The sequence below is a fragment of the Triturus cristatus genome, chromosome 8, assembly GCF_964204655.1.
Source record: "Triturus cristatus chromosome 8, aTriCri1.1, whole genome shotgun sequence".
In the NCBI taxonomy this organism is placed as follows: Eukaryota; Metazoa; Chordata; class Amphibia; order Caudata; family Salamandridae; genus Triturus; species Triturus cristatus.
Window position 1 is genome coordinate 856,668,028 of NC_140591.1, and position 8,304 is coordinate 856,676,331.

The following is an 8,304-nucleotide window of genomic DNA, read 5'->3' on the forward strand; positions in this document are numbered from 1 at the left end:
TCAGCGCTGGCAAACCTTTGTGACACTCTCTGTGTCAGGGAAGCAACCCCCCCCCCCCAACTCTACATTCACTGACTAACTCTGCAAAAAGCTCTTGACACAGCCACGGAAAATGTGCTGCTCCGTGTATAAACACCACTAGATTATGCATTGCAATAACGTCCAGCACAGGAGGTCCAGGAGGGCCGGATCCACGCCATTTATTCAGGATGTCCATAAAAGAGTCTTGAACATAAAATGGATCTGAATTAGATGTATCTGCACAGTCAATTGTTATCCCCAGCTCATCCTCTCACTCATGAAGAAACCCGAAGACACCAGACTCTGCTTTCAGGAAGGAATGAAGAACGGGGCAGCCTGGATGAAAGACAGCTGTCTGAAGCTCAACTCAGAGAAGACTGAGGTCCTCATCCTCGGACCCTGCACGTCCGCCTGGGACAACACCTGGTGGCCTCCGCCCTCGGGAATCCACCCATCCCTACGGGCCATGCACGGAACCTCGGCATCATCCTCTACTCCTCCCTCTCCATGAATCGCCAGATCAACGCCGTTGCTTCCACAAGTTCCAACTGCCTGCGCATCCTCCGCAAGACCCTCAAATGGATCCCCCCCGACTACAGAAAGACCGTCACCCACGCACTCATAACCAGCAGATTGGACTATGGCAACGCCTTGTACGCTGGAATCAACAGAGCTCTACTACGCAGACTCCAGATGATCCAGAACGCCGCTGCCAGACTCATCCTCAGCACTCCACATCACGAACACATGACCCAACACCTGTGAGACCTCCACTGGCTCCCCGTCGAGAAGAGGGTCACCTTCAAACTCCTCACCCATGCCTACAAATCCCTCCACAACATCGGATCCAAATACCTCAACGAGTGTCCTTCCACGTACCCAAGAGGAACCTCCCCTCTGCCGACCTCGCCCTGGCAGAGGTCCCCCCCCCGCATCCGCAGAACAAGAACAGGCGGGAGAGCCTTCTCCTACATCGCAACAAAAACCTGGAACGAGCTCCCCGTGCACATCAGACGCTCCCCAACCCTGCTAACCTTCAGGAAGGACCTTAAGACCTGGCTCTTCGACTGATCCGAAGCTGCGACTGATCCGGAGCTGCTCCCCCCCAGTGCCTTGAGACCCTCACAGGTGAGTAGAGCGCTTTACCAACCCTTGATTGATTGATTGATTGATTGATTAATCCTGAGACCCTGGTGCTGGCCTAGCTACTCTGGATCATCGTAAAGCACCACTGATTTTGAATTTTACGACCCTTGATGAAATACGGTGAACATATTGCTGAAAATACTTTTTCCATATGCAGTGCCATTTCTGACCAGTGTGTGTTTTGCTGCTCACTTGGAATTTTCAGTTCAATATTCTGTGTTCCACACCCTAGTTTTTTGCCCCACTGATTTAGAATTATTAATATTATTATGAATGTTGCGTCCTCGTTCCTCTACAGCTTGTAACCGTACCCCGGATATCATCAGGGGTCTCTCCAACAAGTACCCTTGGCCTTGGGCCTTCTAGCTAGGGCCGGATTGGTAACGGGGCACTCAGGAAATGGCCGAAGGGCCAGTAGCTGCGCTCCAGCTGAGGGCTGGTTTTTTGGGCAGCCTGGGGAATGTCTGTGCTGTTAGGATGCTGCCAGCGGCCCAGTGGGTGCCTGAGTGGCCTTTCTAGAGGCAGAGGAGCGGAGGTATCACTCCCTTTCTCTCCCTGGGCCGGCCAATTAATGCATGCTGATTGAGCGGGGGCAGGGGTCCTGCCCAAAAGTGGTCTCACTTGCATTCATGTGTGGCTCGGCAGTGTGAACTAATCTGTGCATTTTTTTTAAATCTGAGTAAAGTTAATAAAACATGCCCTCCACCCCCTTTCTTTTAATAAAACTTCGCTGAAGCAGTGTATTGCGGAAACGCAATCTGCAAGTGCGGGCCACTTTTTTTTGGTGTTCCCGGGACTATTTTTGATCCCAATCCAACCCTCTTTAAATTGGGTAGCTGGTCAAATCATCGGACTGTCCCACCTGCGGATTCACTCCTGCGATGTTCGGCCTTGTCCCACCATTGCTCTACCCATTCCCACATCTCAGTCTTTCGCTATCCAGTCGTTTCCATCCAATCTCCCCACCCACAGAACCAATTGTACCCATTCCATAAACTCATGGGGGACCGGGCAGATCCATTTCCTACATATCCCTTCTAACCAATAAAAGCAGATAGAAAGTAGGGTCTATTGCCTCTTCGATAGGGAGGCTATGGACCTGCTTTCTTCAGTGATCCCAAAAAACACCATTAGCAGCAAGCTTATCACAACTTTTTCTGGCCAATATAGAGGATATAGAAACAACCTTAGCCACTTCCTGCCAGAAGAGCTTGATACCAATCATTATTGTAAACGAAGCGCGCTAGATGGCGCTATCAGCTAAAAATCCGAATTATGAGACCGTGCCTATCGAGTGCTGCAACTCAAAACATGTTGAACTATGCTTTCTAAAAAGTTACTATCATATCTTTAAAGGGCTTTAGGTCTCTGAATGTAGCTAAGGTTTTGTCAAACTGTTATAAATATTAAACATTTTATAAACATTTTCCACAGTACGCATCCAGACGGTGATCCTTGAAACCATGAAATCAAGAAAACGAATAAAAGAAAATAAACATGTTCTTTCTTCTCATAAACTTGAAACGTTTTAAAAAAACAAGGACTTGCAAAGCCTTCAAGTTTAACATGTGCGTAGTCCATGCAGCCATGACCCATTCAACAGAAACTCAATTATCCAGATAAACCTTGACATGGTGGCCTGACAAATGAAAACAGTTAGTACAAATTGTCTTGCTGAGTGGAAATCGTAAACGGGAGCGGCAATGGGGTGTGCGAGCCTTTCCATCTTGATTTCATAAATAGTATATGGTTTGGAGGCACTAATAATACCCGTTGCATGAACTAAACAATCTACAAAGCCTAAAAGCAGGCAGAGGCAAAGACACCCAGTAAAATAAACAGTGTAAAGGAGAAAGGCAAAATCATTTGTGTCTTGATTGTTTGATGGCAACAGCGCCATCACCATGGCAGTCAAACCTCAAAAGCCTATAAAATAATCTATGCTTGTTGCCCCAGTAAACAACACATAAAACATGGATTTCAAAAATAGTCTTAAAATAGAAATGAACACTAAAGAAGAGACTGTAATAATTACCAATTTGACTGTTTTCTTTGACAACGCTTGTCTGATATATCATGTCAGTAAAGTTTTATAATATTTTCTTAACCCTGTTAAAATGCAGCACTGGTGCTTGTCTAAGCAGGGTGCCCTAGTAACTACTTGCCATCCTGCACTGTGGTAATTCCCATGCTGTTTGTCGCTAGAGAGATCTCTGGAGATAATATGAGGTACTGCATACAGTACATCCAGTGCTTATGCCAGTCTCCACTGGGACCTATACTAACAACCTACAGTACTCACCCTGGTTCATCCAGTGTTGGGTATTTGTTAGAGTGGTACTTCTAGAAAAAACCAAAGGAACTACTTCCTGGTACTTTCAATGTTGGTGAAAGTCCGCATAGGAACAAACGCAGGAATGTATCCCATACATTCCGGAGCGGGGCCAATGTCCCACGAGACATCTACTAACCAGAAGCCAGAAGTGGGCCTGTCAATCACCGTTGAGGGACCCCATCCACTGGGCCCCACCCACCCTTTGTTTTGCGAAGCGTGACAAGTGTCAGGATGAGCAAATGCAAGCCTGAATGCAGAAGCGTAGCTAGACCTTCATAAGAGCGGGGGGTGCTGGCATGTGCCACCCTACAACGGCCACAGGTAATAGCAGGGGAGGCTGCCGTCCCCAAAACTCATGCCGCCCAGGGCAGACTGCTCCCCTCCTTGCTACGCCACTGCCTGACAGACACTCTTCATGGTGGGGTTAGGCAGCCAGATGCTGTACATGTGCTAAATGCACTGGCGCCTGGCAGCCTGAGGCCAGCTTTGCCAGGCTTAAAATTTCACAGCCCTTTAAGCATGACCTCCTCAGCCCAGCAAAGCGCTGTGAGGTCCTCCCTTCATGACGAGGGGGAGCGTCACTGACAACCTAAGACCTGGGCACTTCAGTTTTAAGCCCTGAAGTGCCCAGGGTTGAGTATCTATCATTTAGCCTTGCCACAGAGTAGGGTGGGTTAAGTAACTCTCACTAACCCCATGCCACTTTGTGTGGAGGTAGGGAATGTCCTACTCTCAGTGGCTGACCCATGACAACGTCAGCCGATGAGAGGAGGTGGTTGGACCGAGACAACCTTTGATATAAGGTCTTCCTCAGGGCTGGGGAAACTTTTGTAGGACACTGAATTGTTCCTAAGCGTGTATTTGGAACCCAACTTGGATTGAAATCTATCCATGCAGGAGATTATGGATCAGGTGTCTTCACGTTGTTCTTAACTTTTAGCCGTTGTCCATCGCTTTCAGTTTTTCTTGCATTAATCTACTCTGGTAGTCTCTTTGGGAGTCTCCAGCAGAGTTAGATCCGACGGCTCCGATACTCGTTGTGGCGGCTTTCTTCGAGGACTCCCTAATCTCCAGCATGGATAGATGCCATCCAAGTTGGGTTCAAAATGCATGCTTAGGAACAATTCAGTGTCCTACAAAAGTTTCCCCAGCCCTGAGGAAGACCTTCTATCAAAAGTTTTCTCTGTCCAACCACGAAGGTCGAAACGCGCCGGCACACATCTTTCTGAGGACAAGAGTTACTATGTTTAAATACTGTGCAAAAGTACTAAATGTATAAGCTCAATTTAGATGGCTTAGCTAAGAACCTCCATATCTGTACTCTGACCTCTTCAGGACCGCACACTAGAGTAGGATCGAGGACATAAAGCTGAGAGGTCCCGACATCAGAATTCATTAGGACACACAAGATCCACTACATGGAATAAGTGGCACAGTTCAATAGGGCATATTCAATGTACAGTATATCTTCTTGGTAAAATGTGCGTAATGTCTAGTATGTCTACTGTGTAGAATACATCAATGATTTCTTCAGTGTGATTTACATTTATGTTTTGTCTTCATTAATGTAGTTTTTTTGTCCAAAAGGTAATTATGCATGTTATTGTTTCATTCCATTGTTCCATCTAAAGATAAATGCTTGACACAGTCAACCTACCCGGTATAAGAGTAATGATTTTGTAAGACTATTTGAGTTGCATATATTAATGTAGGAGAGGCAAAACGCTTTTCCATTAAGATCACATAAGTAAGCAGGGTTCATTAATTGAACACAAGGGGAGATAACTGCTGGATATCTCCTTTGTTGAAACAACCTTTGATCCATGGTCTGAGAGGCACTGTGCTGTTGCAATTTATCTCTGACTGTAGCCTCTTCAGTCCTAAACTGAATCACTCCCCCACAAGAGACCCTATTCATACATTTCAGCATCAGCAAATAATCATGAGTACCAAACAAATCTCTCTTCTGCTGCCACAGTCCAGCCACCTTGAATCACGGAACAAATTAATAGCCTGTTGTTTTAATTGATATATTTCCCCCCTTGATACAACAATCCATCTTTTTAATGCCTTTATTTTCTTAGAAAGCCTGTTTATCTGTAGACAGACTTTCTGTACGTACCTTGGTCAGAAATAAATCTACTTTACTTAAAGCAATGGACCATTAATGCAAAACGTTTGGGGACAAAATTAATAGTGGATCCGCTGTCAACTGATTCTCACTGTCCAGCTGATCTTGTTGCAAGATAGCACCAGCCTTACATTCATGGGAACTATTCTATAGTTTATCACAAAATCGTAGTCAGAGAGAAATAAAAACTAAGGGCCAGATGTAGGTGAATTACCGAATCGCTATTAATGACTCGCAAAATTGAATGTAGGTAGGAATCGCAAAAATATTTGCGATTCCTTATAATTCCTTAATTGCGAATCGCAAGTTGAGATTTGCAATCAAGTAATCCAATCCCATTCATTCCTATGGGCCAAGAGGCCCATAGGAATGAATAGGATTTGCGCCCGCAATTTGCGAGTCACTAAGAGGCACTCGCAAATTGCAGGCATAATTTCAAGGGTGCAAGGGTTCCAAAAGGACACCTTGTTGCACACCTGAAATGTGCATGTGTGCACATGTGGCCCACTTACATGCCGTAAGGGCATGTATGTGTGCCACATGGCACTTTGTAAAAAGCCAAAAAGTGTTTTTTGAAATTAAATCGCAAAATACCACCAACTTGAAGTTGGTGGTACTTTGCAATTCCTTAAGGCAAATTCGCTATTTGCGATGCCTACCAGCATAGCATTTAGGGAATCGCAAATTGCAATTTTCTAAATGCTTGCGCAAAATAAGGAATCGCAATTTTGCGATTCCTTATTTTGCGAGTAGGTTTAAACTTACCTACATTGCTCGCAGCCAAATAGCGATCGCAAACGCTGAAATTCTGCGAATTTCAGTGTTTGCGCTCGCTATTTTGCTTCCGACATCTGGCCCCAAGTGATATTGAGGTAAGTGCTCTGTCTGATTTCAGTAACTGAAAACTACTGTGATTAGTATATATACTTCTATCCTGTGGTTAGCTCCTACAAAACACTGTCTACATTCTTCATAAGATCTCTGAATGGGCAAAGGTGCTTTGTCAGTGAGTGCAGATGAGAATTTCTGAAAAAAGTGAGCTAGTGGGGGAACCCAACCACTGTTTGGATTTCTCAGAGATAAAACATGCCCAATAGCCCTTACTCCAAACTGGAGGAGGCATCGCCATCGTACACAAGAACACCATCCGCATCATGACCAGCTCCGACGACACCTTCGCCGCCGCCGAACACCTCCACTTCCAGATACACACCGACCCCAAGACCACCCTCAGAGGCACCCTCATCTACAGACCCCCGGGACCACGCACACTATTCAGCGAAGACATTGCTGACTTCATCAGTCCGCACGCCCTCCCCTCCGCCGACTACATCCTCCTAGGGGACCTCAAATTTCACCTGGAGAACAACAAGGACAGCAACACAACCACCCTGCTGGACAACCTCGCCAACCTCGGGCTCAAGCAACTGGTGAACACCCCCACCCACTACGCCGGCCACACGCTTGACCCAGTCTTCTCCTCCAGCATGCACATCTCCTTCAGCCACTCCACCGCACTTCATTGGACTGACCACAGCTGCGTCCACTTCAGCTTCAGAAAACCCACGACCCACCACCACCCGCAACAGGTTCCCCGCAGAAACTGGAACAAGATCACCGCCGACCAGCTCACCACCTCCCTCAGCCAGAACCCTCCCGCCAGCACAACGGCTCCCAACGAAGCAGCCAGCAGCCTCACCAAGTGGATCACCAACTGGGCAGACGTCCTCGCACCACTGAAGATCCCCCCCAGCAGACACGGCAGCAAAATAGCCTCCTGGTTCACCGATGAACTGAAGAACTCCAAAAAGAACTGCCGCACCCTCGAGAAAGCCTGGCGCCACGACCAGACCACTGACAACATGACTGCCCTCAAACACGCCACCCGCGAACACCACCAGCTGATTCGCACCACCAAGAAGACAGAATTCAAAGAACGACTGGACAACAACGCCCACAACAGTAAAGAACTCTTCAGCATCGCCAAAGAGCTCTCCAAACCCAGCGCCGGAAACAACATCACTCCCTCGCAAGATCTCTGCGACTCACTCGCCTCGTTCTTCCACAGCAAGATCGCCGAAATACACAACAGCTTCGGCGCACCAACCACGCACCCAGCCACCGAACCTGCACCCCCCACCACCACCCTCTGCGCCTGGACCCAGGTCAGCACCGAAGACACCACCCGCACGATAAACACCATCCACTCCGGATCCCCAACCGACCCCTGCCCCCACCACGTCTTCAACAAAGCCGACTCCATCATCGCACCCCAACTCCGGGACATCATCAACGCCTCCTTCAACACCGCCCCCTTCCCGGAGAGTTGGAAGCACGCCGAGCTCAGCGCCCTCCTGAAGAAACCAACAGCGGACCCCACCGACCTCAAGAACTTCCGCCCCATCTCGCTTCTCCCTTTTCCTGCCAAAGTCATCGAGAAGACCGTCAACAGACAGCTTGCCGCCTTCCTCGAGACGACCGGATCCCTCGACCACTCGCAGTCCGGCTTCCGAGCCAACCACAGCACTGAGACCTACTCATCGCAGCCACAGACGACATCAGATCCCTGCTCGACAATGGGGAAACAGCGGCCCTCATCCTCCTGGACCTCTCCGCAGCATTCGACACCGTCTGCCACCACACCCTAATACAGCGCCTCAGCAACATCGGA